This window comes from Candoia aspera, chromosome 5 (assembly GCF_035149785.1).
Source record: "Candoia aspera isolate rCanAsp1 chromosome 5, rCanAsp1.hap2, whole genome shotgun sequence".
Taxonomy (NCBI): Eukaryota; Metazoa; Chordata; class Lepidosauria; order Squamata; family Boidae; genus Candoia; species Candoia aspera.
This window is the reverse complement of record NC_086157.1, coordinates 24,331,872-24,352,901: the sequence shown is the minus strand read 5'-3', so window position 1 is coordinate 24,352,901 and position 21,030 is coordinate 24,331,872.

Genomic DNA, 21,030 nt, shown 5'->3' with positions numbered 1-21,030 from the left:
TGAGCCAAGATCATTGTTTCCCCACTGCTAATAGCTATTGCACACTGTTAAATTTCTCTGCAGCTAAAACACTGTAAAATAATAACCCTTTCCACGTTTCCAAGATGTTACCCTCTTACAATGGTATTTAAATCTTTTTTTTTTTTTTGCTGTTCAATCATGTCCAATCCTCAGAAACTGCCTGGACTAGTCCTTGCAGTTTTCTTGGCCAGATTTCAGAAGTGGTTTGCCATTGCCTGCTTCCTAGGGCTGAGAGAGAGCAACTGTCCCAAAGTCTCTGATCCAGCTTTCATGCCTAAGGCAGGACTAGAACTCGCAGTTTCCTGGTTTCTAGCCCATTGCTTTAACCACTAGATCAAACTGGCTCTCTATATTTAAATCTAAGTAGCCATAAATAGGGTTGCATTGGTAGAAGCTTTGCCAAACCAACTAAATCAAACCAAACTAAACATCAAATTAAGGTTAAGATCATGAAAGATTAAGATCATGAAAACAGTGGTATTCTTATTTCTATTATGTTTGATTGCACAGTCAGCCAGATGTTTAGACTGGATTTGGCATTTTTGTCCATCTATCCCAAGGACCTGGGATAGCCAGATTTATTTATTTATTTATCAATTAAATTTGTCACTGCCCATCTCCTCCGAGTGGAAGAACTCTGGGCGGTTTACAATATAAAACAATAAATATGTAATAAAATTTCAATGTAAAACACAGATGTTGTTGTTTAATAATATTCAAGGTATCATCACAGGATGTAAGCTGTTCCAAGTGAAGCTGCCTTTTGCAATTGACTGCTGGTGATTTTGTCAGTGCCAATTGTGTTCAAGTGGTGCTCCAGATGTTTTGGAATTACACCCAAGGCACCTACTACTATCTGTGTGTTCTTTTGCCACAGTCATTCTACTTCTATTTGCAAGTCTTTATATTTTGTGATTTCCTCTAGTTCTTTCTCTTCTCTTCTGCTGTCTCCAGGTATTGAAATATCCTTATTATTGTTAATGTTACTAAACTTTGCTATTTACCAAAATAGCAACAACAAACCTTTGTAGCAGATGAAACAAAAATATAGATCAAACATATTGAGACAATACTTTAATCATCATGAAAAAATGAAAACTTGCAAGTGTTTTGTGAACCTTCAATTAGCTTAATGGAAATATTGCCTTAATAGGAATTTTCCCCACCACCAGCACTCATATCAGCTGTTGTCATACTGACTCTATTTTTAATGTTTCTGTTGTATTCATTTAGCACCCAACAAATAAAAGTCATTCTTAAGCCAATATATCATCCTTAGGCCTGCCTTCTTGAAATGTGATATCCTTTGTAAGTTTAGACTCCAGTTTATACTATAAATAATGTCCAAATTCCATATGGTATAACATAATCTTCCTTAACTGCATGGAACTAGCTATGGGACGGGCTGCTGAAGTGCAATATTCTTCCTTGAAGGCTATTCTCTAAATCCAGTATCAACAGGTAATACAGATCAATAGCAATGGAAAAAGTTCCTTCTGTCATAAAGTTCTGGATTTGGAATGTTACTAATGTTCCATGTCTTTCCTCCTGCTCTAACTATGATTAAGTTTGTATCCAACCCATTTAATGTTTCCAATTTAGGTTTTTCTTATGCATGAAATTTATCCTAATTATTTAACTCTATAAAAGTTAAGGATATGCTGGGCATCAGGGTGGGAATGGAGACTAAGGGGGGAAATGACCAAAGGTACATGACAACATTATCTCCTAAATGTGCTTGAGTCAGACGTCAGGATGCAAGTATGTAATGGTGACATTTGTGTGATGATATCACCACACATATTTTGGCATATTTGCAATCTGTTGTTGATGCTGCTAGACTAGGATCTCATGGCCTTTTGTGTTTCCAGAAATTTGGGGAGCTGCTAGTATATTTTCCCCTCAGTCTTGGCTACATCTTGATACTTCAACCATCTATTGTAGGTTGCCTACATTCTATTTTGTTTCTGTACTGGAACTGACTTGAAACTAAAGACCTCTTGGCTTCAAACAAATAGCCTGATTTTTTAAAAACATATTTGAAAAGTATGTACACTTTTCTTGGCCAAGGAATGATTTTAATTGGGATGGTCCTCCTTTTCCACCTACTTCAGAAGGGTTACTCATGGAGTGGTGAAGAGCAAGGGACGCCCACCTAGCCAGCCAGACCTTGGGGATATGTGGGGTGACAGATGTTGTAGCATCCTGCCTGCACATTGCCCTTCCCATTCCATGGTTTTAATATCATCTGTCTGAAAAAGGATTCTGAAGAACTCAAAGTCTTGAGCATACTTTGGTGTTACTTTTATCAGGACCAAACTATCACCCAGCTGCTTTGAATGGATTTGGGGTGAGGGGGGGTTCTCAATGGACACAATATGTGGATATCTTAAGGCCCAGAAAACTAGATGATCAATGGATGGTAGAAAGCTCTCACATTTTGTTCCAATCTAGTGGTCATCCAGATCTAGTAGCCTAGATAACTGCTGTTTAAGCTCCTCAACTGATCTCCTCATGAACATATATTTATCTTCATCATTAAATACATTGTCTACATTCATTTGTATTAGTCTTAGAAATGTTTTTCTCTTTAATACATGTAAAGGGGGGGGGGGAAACCCTCTTTACCTCCCTGTATTCAGCTCAGATGCTAGCTTTCTTTCCTGAATGGCTTCCTCCTATCAGAATAGCATCTGTTTTCTGCTTTTCTTAAGCAGTCAGCATGCTTTGCAGTTACCATTAATGCAGTTGGTTTCACCTGGTGGAGGAAAGTGTTCATATCTATGTTGAAGTTTTTCACAGAAACTGAAATTGTCTTTATCGACTCATTTCCATTCCACCTCCCTCAAAAAGAAAGAATATTTTAATGCTTATGTCACCCTTTCCTTGATCAAATTATGATAGGTCACTTGTGGTTAAATACTTCTAAAATCAAATGCCCAATTCTTATTAAGGGTTGGCTAAGAGTTTACAAACTATGGTTCTCTTACCTCTCTTTCAAACAATGTCAGTATATTATGGAGACCTTGTCAAAAAGTGCTAGTAAGCCACACATTATTAGTAATAGTTATTGTGGGCTAGTAACTTGTAGTGGCTTGAAGAGAACAATTGAAGGCCCCTGGAATCTTGAGGAAGGAAGATTGATCCCGGGGTGAAACTTTTCTTGCACATCAGCCAAAAGCAGGATACATTAAATAACCCTTCAGAGAGGACTTTATTGATCTATGATAGATTTAGGGGACGGAGATGGATCACCTGCTGTTTCATAATTTGATTAGGGATGGAGAACACCCCAGAAGAACTACAACTGCATACAATTGTTGTGAGAAATATTTCTTGCTCTCTCCCTCTCTCTCTCTGAGAGACACACAGAGAGAGATAATGTGGTATTTGTTTAGAAATACTTTTTTTTTTTTTTCATTTTGCCTTGAAATTCTATTTGACACCAAAGAAACAGACTAAAAGCCAGGCTCTGACATTTCAGAGATGGCATTCATTTAAGTCTTATAATTATGAGTGACATGTAAATGACCAAGTGTGTTCTCAGAACTCACTGTTAACTGAAGTTATCCCATTCTTAGGTTTCCCCACTACACAGCACCATACACTAATCATATGGGTTTAGTCACACAACATCCTTGGCCAGCAAAAGAGAAACAAAAACAAACAAGTCCTAACCAAGGTAATAATTAACCAGGCTTAGTATGTTGTGTGAATGCAGTAATTAAACCTCAACTGAACCAATAAGGTGTTAGGTGGTACTGTTTCCTGGTCAAAACTAGATACAGAAATGCATCCTGAGACAAATTTAAATTCAGACAGCAAACCCACGTTGAAAGAACTCAGAAGAGGATAAAAATGTTTTCAGTGTCTAAAGTAAAATCATATCAAACCAAGAATGAAGCCCTGTGCCACAATGGTCTCAAAGTAAAACTAGGGCATTAAAGAGGGCAATTTACTTGTAGGTTTGGAAAAGACCCATTTCAAAGTGGAAGAACTGTCATACTTAACACCTGGTGACCTCGTAGACACAGCCATGCACAACAGTTTTCTTGGTAACAATATGCAAGTGATTTGCCATTGCAGCCTCCTCCTTCTCCTTCTCCTTCTCCTTCTCCTCCTCCTCCTTCTCTTTCTGCTCCTCCTTATTTTTGCTTTTCTGGTCTAATCTACGCTTAAAAATGTCTCCCATCCAAATACTAACGCCTCTGTCCCTGCTCAATTATGCAAAATCAGTCATGACTGACTCTGGGCTGCCTCCTAACTACATATAACCCCTGAAAGATTGGTATGCCCCAGAGCCCTTCTCAGAATTGTTGCCAAACTATCATTTTTAATGTGACAGACAGAGAAGATTATTAAATATTTTGGGAATCCTATTAATTGTACCCCAGAACAAATAATTTTTGACTTTAGAGATAAAATAATTTCCCTTCTTATGAAATGAGCCATGGATCTTTAACTGTGCAACAAACATGAGAAATGTACTTTTGGTGTGGAATGAGGGAAAAAGTAGAAGAATCCTGATGAGTAAAAGTTTGTAAATAAACCCTGAGAATGGACAGACAAGGTCTTTTTCTATCATCCAATATTTTAAAATATTGAAATATTTCCCAAAATGTTTGCTCGAAAAAGTATTAAATAATAACATTTATTTATTTATTTATTTATTTATTTTTCAAATTTCTATCACCGCCCATCTCTCCCAAAAAGGGGACTCTGGGCGGTTGTTCTCTTTTGATGGTGCTTTTAAAAAATGCTGCTGAAAATGAAAACCTCTACATTTAAATGAAGGGGCGAGTAGTCTTGCTTGAAGGAGAAATGATGTTTTCTTTCTATCCTATTATTCCCCCTAAGAGCCCAAGGTGGCATACATGGCCAGTGTCAGACTTCATATCAGGCACAGCTTGATACTGGATTTTATGCTTATTTATTGCATGTTATATCTGTAATTGTTTTTATATATGTTAATTGTTATTCTTATAGTCTTGATTTTATTGATTTTATTGTAAACCACCCAGAGTCCCCCTTTTGGGGGAGATGGGCAGTATCAAAATTTGGATAATAAATAAATAAATAAATGTGTATGTATGTGTATGCATGTATGTATACGTATATGTATGTGTGTGTGTGTGTGTGTATTCTATAAGTCATCTGTCATCTATCTATCCATCCATACACGTACACACACAAACACAGATACATATATACACACCCCATGTTCAAATCCTAGGCCATTCATCTTGCTCTTTTGAGTCAACAGCCTTTTTCTAGCCATGAGAGTTGGATAGATTCTGTTCCAAGTTTACATAATCATCCTGTCTGGTCTGAGTAGCATTCATTCTTGTCTCACCAGCTTCAGTCCTTCCAGTTCTCCGCAATGTCATTCAGGAGGTGGGCTGACAATGTTTGGCACCTGACCCAAGATTCACTGAGTTCATGGTAGACTTGGTATTTAAATCTGAATATCTTTAGATCTAGTCCCAATGTAGGTACTATAACACAAGGGCATTGCAGAGGTTCAAGAGCTATGCCAGAAGCATGAAGTCGTTTGATATCCGGGAATGGCATAACGTTTAGAGGCAGTGGCATGTATATAGATTTTATTACTTATTTTTGAAAATAAGCCCACAAATGTTACTTGTGTGAAAAATAAAACCACAAACGTTACTAGCCTGTTAAAAAAATTAGTAGCCCTTTTATGATAGATGAGGGTTTTTTCCCCGCTTACTTCCTGTTTCTCCAGCAGCTCTGAATGGATTTGCTTTTACATATTTAAGACAAGTGCTTAAATATAAGAATAATGTCAGCTCCTGTAACTGCATTAAAAACTTGTGGGTCAGCAGGCAATCTCTATCACTTCACCAGGTGTAGCAGCTCTCTTCTATTGACCTTAGAAAGACTTATCTGTTGTATTGCAAGCTGAATTCAAACTGCTGAAAGAGTTAACAGTGATGGAATTTCAGAAAAGGACAGTGATTATGAGCATCCCAGTATTAAAAAAAAAGGAAATGCCAAGTTCAGGCCTAGTAAATTTTCATATTTCTAAATGTTCACACTGGAGTAAATTTTACAGCTTGATGATAAAACCCAGTCTTTAAAGAAAGGTAGGGTTTATATTGGAAAACACTGACAGATCTTCAACTATACTGGCATGAATGTTGTGTCTTTAATGAGCAAAACTATTGCTTGGAATCAGTCGAGCTATATTCTTCACTGGGCTTCTCCTGTTCCAACCCCCCTGGAGTACCATTCAAGACAATGATGAACTATGGTCCCAATTCCCTTATTAGCTGTAAGCCCTAAAAATTATATGTGCAATTAAAAGGCAAAATGCTGATATTACTCATAAGAAGCCCTTTGTACATTAGCAAGGTACAAAAGTCTGCTGACACTTTGCAACAGAGATAGTCAGCACGGCAGAAGATTAATAGTGCCTCATAAATTTGCAGGGTGAATATAGGAGATAGGGGCAGAATAAGCATGTTGTGTTAGAGATAAATAAAGGGCACAGCCGTCATGACAAAACATTTAACAAGAACTACAGTCCTCTTCTTTCCAGCTATTTGCTTGGCTAGCATGATCCTATTTTATAGAACTACTCTGCAGCTACTCCAGTGAGTATAGCAGTGGCCAGTTAACAGGGCTGCAGGCTAGAAGGGCATGAAAAGGTAAGATGTGCAATCTTCAGGGCTAAAGCCTTGCAAAAAGCCACAGAACTCAGCATCTTGAAAAGCTCCAGTCCCATCCGAAAAAGAACAAAACTTTCTACTCTTTTGGTATGCAAAGATATTGTATGTTTGAAAGCACATGGGCAAAGCCAAGGCTGGAGAATGTCACACAGCATAAGAATGGTAAGATTCCAAATAGCAGTCATATGACTTTGCCATGCCTTGTTCCTTACTCAGCAATCAATGGCAAATGATAGGATTAGTCAATGAATGTTCTATGGAGTTAGTGTTCTCCTTGTCCAAACTGCACCTTGCAGAATTCAGTTTTTGTTGATGTGGAATTTGGTTACCCTCTTGGGGCAGAATTCTAGCTCTATCCCTGGAATGACGATTGTTCCAACTCTAATTCCACCCCCCCCCCCCCCATTTTTCAGAGATTAACCTTTCTTGTAACCACATAGTACCTTCTATTGGTAAGGATGCTTGCTCTCTTGAATTCCCTTTAGGAAAGCTGGGTGACCCTGTAGACACTGCTGGACGAAATTCCTCAGAAGCCCCTGCCAGCATGTATACTGCATGACATGATATACATGTTTTCCTCCATGTCCAATGAATCTTAGATCATGGTATATATATAAAAAACCCTATACTTGAAAAGCCCCACATTTTCCTTTACTAATGATTTGCCTGTATGTTTCTCAGTTCCATATTTTATCCTGCTTCCCTCCATGTTGGTGATCTGAATGCAGATTGCAGGTCCAACTGAAATCTTTATACATTTCATTTATTAACTGGTTTATAACTTATCTCTGCATCTGCCATAGGGCCTTCAAAACCAATATGAGAACCGAATCAATGTCTAAAAATCACAGTCACCCTTATAATTATGTATTATAAGAGTGATAACAATAACCCCAAAATAATAAACAATTTAAAAGAAATAATCCACAACACTAGGCAAAGAATCTGTAATTGAGACTGAGTTTTAGGCTCAAACTATTAGGTTTCTTTTTTCTTTTTCTATAATTTCATTAAAAGTTTTTTAAAAAGATAAAAACTAATACAACCTAATATAAAGTAAGAAAGAAAAAAAGAAAAAGAAATCAAAGAGAGAGCTAAAAGTGCAAGAAAAGAAAAAAAGAAAAAGAAAAATTGAAAAGAAAGAAAAAAAGATACAAAGAAGTGGCTTCCGATCTTCTTTACAGCAGTTATAAGTACAATTATAAATTTACCTCTTTCTCTAAAGGTACAACATGTCTCTCTTCTTTCTATAATCTACCCTGTCTAATCATCAAAACCATAAATCATAAGTTCATTTTTTTCTGTTTTCCACAAAAAGCTCATAAGGCGTTTCCAGTCAGCCATAAAAGTAGATATTGTCTTTTCTCTAATCAAAGAAGTCAGTTTGGCCATCTCAGCAAGTTCCATCATCTTCACCAACCATTCCTCCATTGTAGGTATTACCGAATCTTTCCACCTTTGTACGTACAATAATCTTACTGTAGTTATCGTATACAAAACAAAGTTCCATGACTTTTTTTCCAGCTGTTTATAAAGAAAGACTTCTAGTCTCAATTGTATATTACTCTTTAAAATCCTCTGAATCTGTGTATGTATTTGTATCCAAAATTTTCTAGCTTTTTTACATGTCCACCAAGCATGATAAAATGTCTCTTCTTGTTGTTCACATTTCCAACAGGAATTTGAATTCCCTTTGTACATTCTATACAATTTCTGTGGTGACATATACCAACGGTACATCATTTTATAAAAAATCTCTTTAAGATTATAACATAATGTAAATTTCAAACCTTTCAACCACATTTTTACCCATTGTTCCATCTGTATATTATAACCAGATTGTTCCATCTTAAAAATTTAGCCCACTTTATCATACATTCTTTCACTTGGTCTGTTTCAAATTTCAATAGAAGTTTATACATTTTAGCAACTACATATTCATCATTTGTACATAATTCCATTTCAAACTCAGTCTTGCAATGTTTAAAACCATACACTCTTTTGTCAGCTTTAAATCTTTCTAATAACTGTAAATAAGAAAACCATTGGCAAGTATGTCCCTCTGCCATCAGTTCTTCTCTTGATTTTATTTTGTATTCCCCTTGACAAAACTCTAGTATGTCACAATAAATTAGCCGTTTATACTTTTCTATTATTTCTCATCTGTAAAATACTTCTTGTGCTGAGAGCCACAAAGGTGTTTCCAGGCACAACTTGGATTTGTTATCAATTTCATATTCTCAATGTGGCACATCTAACATAATGATTTTTAAAATCCACATTAACCTTGACTTTATCATATCACAGATACCCATGCCACCCAAATCTCAGATAATGTCCTTCTAACTCCAAAAGCCTTCAAAAGCTTTTCTCAGCAACACCTACTCTTTCATCCAAACCAAACAGCAAGCTACAAAACAGAATTTCAGATCAGGTAAACCCATGGTTTCTCAACCAGGTTTCCATGGAAACCTAGGGTTCTGTGAGAGGTCACTGGGGGATCCCCGGGAGATCACGATTTATTTTAAAAAATTCAAATTCGAGGAACTTCACATTAAAGAGTTAAGTTTCATTCCTTATTTTTAGTTTAAGAACACTGTTAATGCATATGTACAGGCCTACACATGAAACAAATATAACAATTCTATAATTTCTGGCCTATATTTGAGCCTGAATGTGCAGGGGTTCCCCGAGGCCTGAAAAACATTTCAAGGGTTCCTCCAGGGTTGAGAATGGCATTTCATTTGTACAGGAATGAATGTTTCTTGCTAAAGAATGGAAGTGACTTAGGCTTCAAAGTCCCTTGTTAAATTGCCACCCATTTAAGTCTTGGTTCAAAAGTAAAGGTTTTAAGTCAAACTAAGTCTTTCAGTAAACCAATACTTTGGTGTTGGAAATATGGCATGACACCTATGTCCTATTCAGATGTTAAAGATATTTAAGTATTTAGCCTTCTTGAGGCAAAGTAGCCAATACAGTCCTGAGAACCTGAAGTACCACTTCTCTACTGCATTTGCTACTTGCCCACTTGCAAGATGTGATTTCACCAAGACACCTCTTAGGACTGAAAACAATCATTCTCCTTTTCCTTTAGTAGACAATATGACATCTCTGTGAACTCTGTACACACATATGCCACTGCAGGACGTCTGTCAGAAGGTGCTGTGCTACACCAGGTTGGAGGTAGAAAGAAAATTTGCAGCAGCACGCGCACACACAACACACACTGTGTACACACATATTTCATATAACGTTTGTGTTCCTGCACAGATGAATTGGCACAGGCATTATACAGAAGATCTACATTCAGGATCTCCTATCTGTTTCTTGAAGCTAAAAAAAAACAACACTCAGAGCTAGAAGAAAGAAAGGCTCTTTCCTAGCATCCACCTGAAGCCCTAATAAAATGTGGTGGCAAAGATTATATAGAAAAGCTCAGAAGATCTGAAAGGAGAGGAATATTTCTTCACAGGACTGGATCCATCAGAATGCTTCAGATCCATGAAGCTCATCCTGATTTAATGTGATATAACATGAAATAGACTGACCTTGGAGGCTGACTCCAAATGCTTAATCTTTATCCGTGATCTGATTTCAGTCTGTCTAACAATGGAAGGAAGTTTTCAACATAAAAATGGAGGAGGGGGGAGGAGGAGGAGGAGGAGGAGGAGGAATTGTTCCTCTGTACAGTGTTTCGGTCACATTATGTCAATTGTTCTTCCAATGCCTCTGTACACAGTAAATAGGATAGTAGGTCTTAGAGACCTATAGGCTTGGCTAGAAGAGCAGAAATGATTACACTGAAATTTGAATGACCCAGTTTACAGTACAGCAGATTCAGGATTTGGTTTCTTCATGTTTCCATTTCTCTCTTGAAAGCATCGAAAGGGTCCTCCAGTCAGGGTGGCAGTGCCTGTCTTCCTAAATCACAGAGAATAGGAGATACTCTTGCAAAGGTGTGGGAAGGACGGATGGCTGCAGACAGCCCATATCTGTATGTCTTTGAAAATAAAGCTCATCCCTGCAATCTGCTGGTGAATTTTAACCAATTTTATAACACCTAAATAAGGCACCTTTCCCTTGGTAGAGAACCAGAGAACCTGCTTCACCCTGGGGACCCAAACAAATTTATGAAGTCACCTTCTTTGGCTTGTGCTTGAAGATGCAGTTGAATTCTAATATATCTCCCATACCTACTGAGTGACTTTGAACAGCAGCTGTTGTGGGAATAAAATAGAGATGGGGAGGGATAATGCATGACACTTACGTTCCTGGAATAAAATAAATGATAAATACCCTATATTAATAATAATAAACTTGTTTTCCCCCAAAAGAACAATATAAAACCATAATCAATTGCTTCTTTGAAAAAATCTGTATCTTATTTCTCCATTGCTGTATACATTGTGCTTGTACAATATACTTGGTAGAAACTTTTAGTAAAGGTTTTTCTTAAAAAAAAAAAAGGAACTTTGAAGTCAGAGTAATGAACCTTGGGTTTAAAGAAACTGACATAGATTTTTACAATACAGCATCTTGCTTTGGTAATTGGTATAATAGCTATAGAAACAACTGACTTGGAGACTAGCAGTTTTAGGACCACGAGGATCAGTAGATTGTTCTGTAGTGATAGATCTTTCATTCAATAACTTGAAATGTCCACTAAGCACTAAATCCAAGCTTCTTGAAGTCAGACCTCCCAGAGGAGACACAGTAATATCTAGGTGAGGGGCCAATTGCTCTATGCAACTGCCATGGAAAAGGTTAATCTTTCCATGCAATTAGATGCTTGCCACTAGAGATTAACTGAAATGGTGGGTGTCATTCTATACTTTGTCCCTGACAGATGTCAATGTGGAGGAAGGCTCCTTACTAGACACAGAAAATGGTCACTGGCCTGCCATGCAGAGATCAATGGATCTGATTTAAATCGGCTAGATGAAAAAGAATATATAGTGTGCGGTGCTCTAGTTTCACAGTGTCTTGTATAAACCAGGTGGCCTCAGATGCAGTGTTAAGACACCTGCCTGATTACCCAGGCCCAACCCAAAGTGGGCTATGAATCAGCTGTACAGCACATTCTATATCCCAAAGTCCTTTGGGGAAATCATGAAATACCAACCCAAATTCAGTTCAAATACGCAAACTTGTAGAAGTCACCTGAATTTTTCAGACGTGCTGCAAGGTCACAACATGTCATGCAACTGACAGGCAAGGAAGAGTAAAAAAAAAAATCTAAAGAAGACTCCAAGCAAAACAAAAATCTTCAGTCAGCTGTCATCTGATGGGACATGATTTAAAAGGTGGTATTGGCTGGATTTCATTTCCTGGAGAATTAAAAGATGCTAACAGGTCTGGGGCAGTGTCCTTCCCTCCCACATTTGATCTACCAGACCAGGAAAAAAATCAAGAACTGCCATCTGTTCTAATTTAGTTTAAATTATCTTCAGAATTGTTTGTGAGAGTAGACTTTATTTTTCACAAGAAGCATGACTGTAATGCCATTTGTCAAAGGCCTGCAACATCTGTGCGCTTGCCATTGGCTTTATGAAATATGAGGTATAAAGTCTGCAACCTCTTAGATCATGGTATATATATAAAAAACCCTATACTTGAAAAAAATTAGAAAAGGCTTTTGTAAGAAATGTAAAGCATCCCATTTATAGTTTTGAGAGCTAAAGAACAACAACATAATCCTCCTTCCACTAAATTCCCAAAACCTCAAGTTGTTCTGTGAAGTCTCATGGCAAATATCCTCCAGCAATTCCCTAGTTAAACAAAGTTTTTTTTTTCCAATGTTCTGCAACTACTTGCTATTCAGTATAATAAATCCTTTTTATTTGTTTGTTTTGCTTTTTAATATTGTAATGGACCTTGAACATTTTATTGTAGGTGGTAGACAGTATTCAACAGCAGTAAACATTTGGAAGAAAATAGACACAGCTAAAATTCAGTTTTTAATGATATCTGACAGTTGATTTGCAATAGTACATGACTGATGGCTTGTAGCAGATTTTTTCCCTTAATTTTGTATTATTTATTTAGCAAAAACAAAACAAATGCATTTGCATCCTGCTATCAAATTATCATTCACATGCTGAATATGAAATGTCGAGGTCCACATTCAACAAGTTTACTTTTTACTAAGTAAGGAGATGCTATAATAGAGAAAGAGTGCCTACCTATTTTGTCCTTTCCAAGGTTCATTAAGTTAGAAGATTATTAAAACCACAAAAAGGGGAGTCTTATTTTAATTGTATTTCTATCCCTTGGACCAATGGGATACAACAATGAATAAAAAGTAATGCATTACAAACATAATAGTATTATAAGGTTGAGGGTCTGAGGCTGGCAAAAGAATTGCTTTAATACTGCCAAATGCAGTTGATACTCTGTTATGGAACCTATATAGCCAATTGTTTTTTGATATAAAAAACTATAGGAAGTTCCATCAGAAAATATGACAGACCTTTTTTCTTCTAAAGAAGACAGAGTAACGCATATTTCTGTGTGTGAAGAATAACCAGCAATTTAAATCAGACTGAGGTGAAAATCGTCACTAAAAGTTTAATTTTAGGCCCTGCAAGCACTTGAGGATGAAGGCTATATCCCTAAGCAACTTTCTTAATTTGGTACCCGCTGGATGTACAGACTTCAGTTCCCAGAATTCCCCCAGTGACATGTCCATTGCTGAGAATTTGGGGAGTTAGTCCATTTATTGGGAGGGTGTTTGGAATGGAAAGGGCTGTCCTAAAGATTAAGCAACAGGCAACAGATTTTGCATTAACTATTGTTACATTTAAACTCTGTCTTTTGTTCTGCTTGTTGAGCAAGGTGTTGTAGATGGACTTCAGCTCCAAAAGTTATCTTGGGTGCTGTAGAAGAGTACAGAGACAACCTTGGAGAAGATATGTAGCAACTGTTGGTAAAACAGAAGCTTAGCCCAGGAAGCAGGAGAGCATGAGAAAAAAAAAAGATTGCCTCTCCTTGACTCTCTTTGGCCTAAGAGGGAAGGAAGGGGAAACGCTGTCAGGCTTTTAAGCATCTATCATTATAGCCTATATCAATAAAGCAGAATTCTAATACTTCTTGTGATGTCTGTTGCCTGAGTTGACCTGCCTCAAAGGGTTGACAGGAGTTTTCAAAGTTGGGAGAGAAATTAGCTCCATTTTCTGAAACATATGATTTGATTCTGCCCAGTAAAATGTTGATAGGGTGGGAATGAGGGGCAAAGGAAAGGGAATAATTTCAGAGTGGATCCAGAATGAAGTAGTCAGATTGCGTCTGCTGTGTGTGCCTCAAAAAACTGGAATGATTATCAGTCCCACTGGGAAGAAACAAACATGATCCTGCCAACTTTCATGCACTGTTTTCCTCCACTGAGGAGGGCACAAAACGTGAAGAGGCTCTCCAGAGTCTCTCTAAAGGTTGCTGTTGAAATGTACTTTATAACGTGACAGAAGAGGAAAGTGATTAAATGCATGGATTTAATTAAGTTAACTGCATTAAATTAATGCAATTTAATTATAATTAAATTAAATCAAGTTATTTTTGGGTCCTGGCCCTGCCCATCCACCTTTTTGTCCTGCCCCTCCTGTGTGTGTGTGTATGTGTATGCACGTGCTAGCATGGACTCTGGATTTCCACCCAAAAGTAAGGGTGACCCTATTCTCATAAAAGACAGGAAATCTAAAGAGTGGGCAAGATTCTTTCTTTCAGCTTCTATATTAAGCCAGCAGGTTCAGGTTGGGGGGATACCCTTCACATCCTTGAAGTGAATTATAACAGCACAAAAAAGGGAGAAAAGGGAATTTTATAAAGTAGCTGAAGAGCCTGTGTTGTCCAACCACCACCTCATGTTTGAATTAGTATAATTTAAGCAGTAATTAAAATTTGATAAATTAATGTAGCCCAGACAACTCAATGAGCTCTCTGGAAACTAGCTAATTTATCTAGGCTGAAAGGTTGCCATTGTATCGCAATAATCTTCATGCCTCCAGGGACAGCTAAGCCCTTGGCTGAGATTCCATCTTTAGATTGGTGTATGTTCTCTCTTTTTGCAATCCTTAAACTAAAAAGGTCATATTACTATATCTATCTATGGCTCTCGTCATTTCCCCCGCCCTTTTCTCTTAAAAAATAGCGAGTGATATCAAATGAACCTCTTAAATACTTTTTGACAGACTAACAGCAGGCAGCTTGTTGACCTTTCACCTCCTATTGATTTGCCTTTCAGCTATTATTCTTTTGTGATTTCTACTTTTCCTGCCTGCCCTTTAAATGAAGAGGCACCCTGATCATTTCCTCCTTGCATCATTGCAGTCATCATCAGTGGCAGTAATGACTGCAGAAGAACACATGACTGGAAAAAAAAATGTCAGTGGAGTTTGACTTCTATGGCATTAAAAACTAACAATCCAGCCCTCTTTATAAAGCTTCTAGTGAAAGACACTCAGAGGCAGCAAGGAGCAGTGAAACATTCCAGCAATAGAACAATAGTCCAGGAATCAAGTATTCCAACCAAACAGGCAAGGAGTAAACAGTGACTTTTCCATGGTTCCCAAGAATGAAAATCCAATTCAGCGGTTGAATGTATACAAAGGCCTTAACCATAGGCATAAAATGAAGCAGTGAGTAGTGGTGCCATAAAATAACTACGGATGTGTGTGAGAGGGAGTCTGTATGATGGGACAGATGCTCCAGGCACAAACTGTAAAAGGGAAGGGGGCAACATGATCATTAAAGGTCATGTAATATATTGGTAGCCATTAAACTAATGTAACATTATATATTATTTTCTTTTCAGTGCGTAATAATTAGGCATGTTTCAAGGTGGCACAAGGAAAACCAGATTTAATTTTTTTGTGACAGGCTACCCAAGAATCTGCCCCAAGTATAGACACATTTTATTGATTTCTTAATTGTTCTATGGCTTTGTCTCATTTTGATTATGTTTGTCTGTCTGTCTATCATCTGTCTATCTATCTCTATCTGCTTGTATGGCCAACTCAATCACGGAGATTTAGCTCTTATTTTGTGTATCATTCTGATAACTTTGGAAGAAAATCACTTTAAAGATTTTTTTAAAAAAAATTACTGTAAAGTGATGGCCTTGCAGTTTCACAGCAGTTGCCTGAACAGCCAATCACATATGCCTTCTGGATAGTATTTCTTGGGGATGGGAGAAACAAACACGCCAGCAGCTCAGACAGCCAATATACCTCTCAGGCAGTTCTGTCTAAGCAGGAACACTTCAGGCAAGCAGTGTGAACCTGGAATTTCAGTATCAGCAACCTTATCGGCAGTAAAGGGGACACAGTGGTGCTGCGGGTTAAACTGCTGAGCTGCTGAGCTTGCCAATCGGAAGATTGGCGGTTCAAATTTGCATGACGGGGTGAGCTCCCGTTGCTAGTCCCAGCTCCTGCCAAACTAGCAGTTCGAAAACATGCACATGTGAGTAGATTAATAGGTGCCGCTTCGGCGGGCAGGTAATGGCATTCCATTTAGTCATGTCGGCCACATGACCATGGAGGAAGTGTCTACGGACAAACGCCGGCTCTTCGGCTTTGAAACGGAGATGAGCACCGCCCCCTAGAGTCGGACACGACTGGACTTAATGTCAAGGGAAACCTTTACCTTTACCTAACCTTATAGGCCCATTATAGTTTACCAATCACTTCCCGTAGTGTTCATTATTATTTTATATTTTATATATTATCAATATACATATACTAAAATAGTTTTGAATTAGAGTAATAGAAATTCATGTTAGAGATATAGTAATGCCAACTTATACAGTTTCCTAATTCATCTCATAAAAAAGAGCATTTCATTCTATTGTAAGGAAGGTTTTTGAAAAAAAAAGTCATTTTTTGGTTCTGTTCTGTTCTAGGCTTTTCCCCATTTATCATTATTATGGTTAGTCACACAGTCAGCCAGATGTTTAGACTGGAGTTGGCATTTTTGTCCACCTATCAAGTCCTTCACAAGGGCCTGGGATAGGCAGATGTTGTTTAATAATATTAAAGTTATCAGCAATGGCGAACCACCCCACTAGAGTCTGCTAAGAAAATGTCATGAAAGCAGCATCCACCCAAAGGGTCAGACATGACTCGGTGCTTGCACAGGGGCCCTTTCACCTTTCAGCTCATCATTGCAGGATGTAAGCTGTTCCAAGTAAAGCTGCCTGCCTTTTACAACTGACTGATGGTGATTTATATTGTTGTTATTGTTGTTGTTGTTATTGTTGTTATATCCTCCTCCTCCTCCTCCTCCTCCTCCTGGTAGTACTGCTGTATGTAGCTGTTTCAGTCTATCAGTTTAATATAATAAAATAAACATGTATCACTTTTGATATCTTTCTATAATGCATGCACATTTATATGCAACTTTCCCTGAATATACAGTATATCCTTTTCATGAAATTTTCCCACACTTATGAAAGTGTATTTCCCCAAAACACTTATATATAACTTTATTTTACACACCACTCCACCCCACCCCTCCCCAAATTTACCCATTTTTATATGTGACCTTTCAGCCAAGAAAAAAAATGTAGACTGCATGGATTATGTGTGTGTGTGTGTATTGCTATTAATGCCATTTTGTTTTAAAAGAAAGCCATAGTCATTATACCTGCTATTTCTAGATCTCACAAATAAATCTTTAACATTACTTCTTCAGGGGGAAATAAAAAAAACTGTCTAAAGAACCATGAGAAGCCAGGGCAGGGGCCTTACATGAAATGTTGGCACTTACATGGCAGACTGATACAGATAATTTGGTCATAGTCTTTCCTCACTATGGTATGGTTTACTGTATTTCTCTTCAAAACAGATTACTACATCTACTATATTCATATAAATTTCCCCTATTCTGCAATAATGCTTGGTCGACATCTCTCCTGCCCCCCACATTTCTTTCTGGGTAATGCTGTTTCTGATGTTCACGCATGAATAGTATTTTCCATCTAATTGAAATAGCTCCATGTCCAGACAGGGAAGAAGTATCCAACACTTTGTGGAAACTCTTGGCTGGTGTTTTATATCAACTCCAAAGTCTGTTGAAATTTAACCAAGAATGGAGCCTGTTTAGTGTCCTTCGGAGGTTGACTGACTATTGGAAAAGGAATGCAAAGCTGGGTGGGGTCAGAATATATTGGGAAAGGACACTAACAAAGATCCCTCTGTACTGAAAGTCACAAGCAAACAAGAGGTATTTTGGGGTATATTGTTATTTTGAGATATAAGGTAGCAGCAGCCGCACAAGGTTATTAATACATTCCCACAATCCTAAATCAAAATAGAACAGAATCTAAGAGTTAAGAGTTTTGTCAAGCCCACAATCAGGCAGATTTCTTAGTTTTTGTTTTTTTTAATAATATTGCTAGTTACATGAAACAGTGCTTTTCTTTATCCTCATGTTTAATTTCCCTTTTCTCTTATCTGTCTTTAAGTAAAGCAAATGAAAGACTTTGATATTATATCTTATTCCATGTTGTAATTTCAAAAGGTGCATGAAAATTACATTCAAAAGATTTAAATATAGAAAAGGTTGCTTGTCAAAATGTGACAAGGAAATGTCAAACTAGAACAACATGCTTTCTGAAGTAGCACTATTGTGCTGAAGTTATACTGGAACCTGTCTTAGATGATAATGGTCCATAATTATCTACCCATTTGTAGTGCCAGCAAAATCATGGGAACTAGTCCTCTGTAGATTGTATATTGATAGCTGATAGAAAGACATTGCTTTGGTTTCCAGCTGATTTGCATCCAAATTTTCAGAACCGTATGTTCTTGTTTTTAGTATGACATCCTATAATGTCCTGAAAATCTCCTTAACATTTGTTATTGGAAGATACATATATCATGCTATTCCTTTAGGGGGGCAGCAATGTTATTCATTGCTGCCCCCCTAAAGGAAGAAAAAGAAAGAAGTAAGGACTAGTAAAGCAAAGAAATCAAAGGCATGAGATAGAGGGAAAAATAGGTACATGACTTATCACCAACACCATTCACTATACAGTATCTCTCCTCAGCTTTCTATCTTGGCAAATCATCCATGTTTCTACAGTGCCTATGTATCACTTCATATCTTGCCTTTGTTCTTTAAACTTCTCATCTCTTTTTGAGGATCTCATCAATTCCACCTAAGACTTTCTTGGTTGTCTTCTTGTCCCGTTTACTGTTCCTTCATTCTGTTCTGTTCTGTTCTGCTCGTGCCTTCAGGTCAGTGTTGACTCCTGGCGACTGCTTGGACAAGTCCCTGCAGTTTTCTTGGCAAGGTTTTTGGAAGTGGTTTGCCAGTGCCTCCTTCCTAGGACTGAAAGAGAGGGACTAGCCCAAGATCACCCAGCTGGCTTTGTGCCTAAGGTGGAACTAGAATTCACAGTCTCCTGGTTTCTAGCTTGGTGCCTTAACCACTACACCAAACTGGCTCTCTTCCTTCATATGTTATGTTTTGCTATTTAATCTTCATTCAGTCTCTGTGTCAAACATCTAGATATATATTTTTTCAGTCCAGTAACACTGCACTTCCCAAATGTAGCTCTTTGCTACCTCTTGTACTCTTTCCATCAGAAGTCTGCCAAATATTTTTCCAAGTGTACTTAACAAAGTAAGTTCCACACCTTTTGTTCCTTACATGCACTTTCCATTCATTCTGTTGAGAGATTAATCTGTCTTTTAATACTTTTATACAGATTTGTATTTTCTGTTCTTGCAGTCATTACATTTTCAGTTCAGTTCATTTCCTATCATGTCCATTTTTGACACTAACAAAATCACCTTTGTATCATTTAGTAATTCTTTAAATTTTCCATCATAATCATGCTTTTTGATTTACTCTCATTCCTTTGCCAGGTGTATGAATGAATAAATTTATGTTTAAACTACAAATCTGAAACAAGCATAGCTTTTTCTAAGCAAATACTCATCAACCATTCCCCATTCTCATTTATTCTTGATCTCCAAATGGTCCAGTCATTTTTTCAATACATCCTCTTCTCATTCCCACACATTCATTCATATCATCTAACAGAATACAACAAGAATGTTGCTCATTTTCCCCCCAAACTCATCTCTGGTTTTCCCATTATTATCAGTTACTGGAGAGTAGCATACAACTCTCTCCAGTCCATGGATTCCTATTTTCTTAGGTCACAGATTCATACTTTCTTTCACTTCCCTGAATGTATTAATCAACACCACTCCACAAGATTCACTTCCCTGAATGTATTAATCAACACCACTCCTTCATTTAGGTCTGTTATGACCTTTCCATTCTCTTGGTTTCACAGCCAAACTCCATCTCTCCCTCCCGGCCAAGAATTGCAAACCAAGCTATGGTTATCGCCACTAAGACTTTTTAGTAACACACAGAAAATGGAGACTAGGTTATCAGCTGTAGTCATACCCATGCAGAATTCCATAACAGTAAAGACAATAGCAGTCAGTTTTGACACATTGGAAGTTAGCGTTTTCACCTATTCTCCAGTTTTACCTCATTCATTCTCATGCTGTTCTCTGCAAGCTAGATCTAGAGACTACCTCACAAGCAATATACTGTTGTCTGCACCCCAATACCTTGGACATCTATGTAGTGGATTGAAGATTAATTGGAATTAGAGTAATGGAAATATTGGTGATATATACTATTTTTGGTAGGTCTGCTACTATTGTAAAAATTGCTATAATTTCCATGAAGTTCTTTGGGAAGCAAACAGGAAGAAATATCACATTTCACAGCAACTAAAGGGACAGATCTGTTTACATGAGAGCATTAATTGATTAGTTCACTCTCATGCAGGGTCACTGAGTAGTTCCCCTATCAATGAAATGATATCTTACACTGGAGTTTTAAACCTATCTTTGGTGTTGCCTTACATGCTGGCTGTCTCCTTGGCATAAATTTGTTCTTAGCATGGTAAACCAAAAATGCTTACCTGCACCTCCCTGCCCAAGATCACAGGTAGTAACTGATGTTTAATTAGAGGTGGTATTAGCAGTAATCCAGCCTCTTTCTATACCCAAAGTTTTCACAGAATAATATAGTCTGAGAGGAAAGGATTTCTATGTTTCGCTACCTTTTTTTTTTTCAGGGGAAAAAGGGATATGTAGAAGTCTGACTTAAGAATGCTGTTTGTTTACTAGTGCAGCTGTCCTATAGTAGGTCAGGCTATAACCATTGTCTTTGGTGATACTGTCTGGGGCCATTGGGAACTGAAATTCAAAACATATGGAAAAAATGAGTGAATCTTCAGATTCTTAGGCAGGAAACATCTTCATTATCTACTGTTTATTTTTTTGAACTGCAG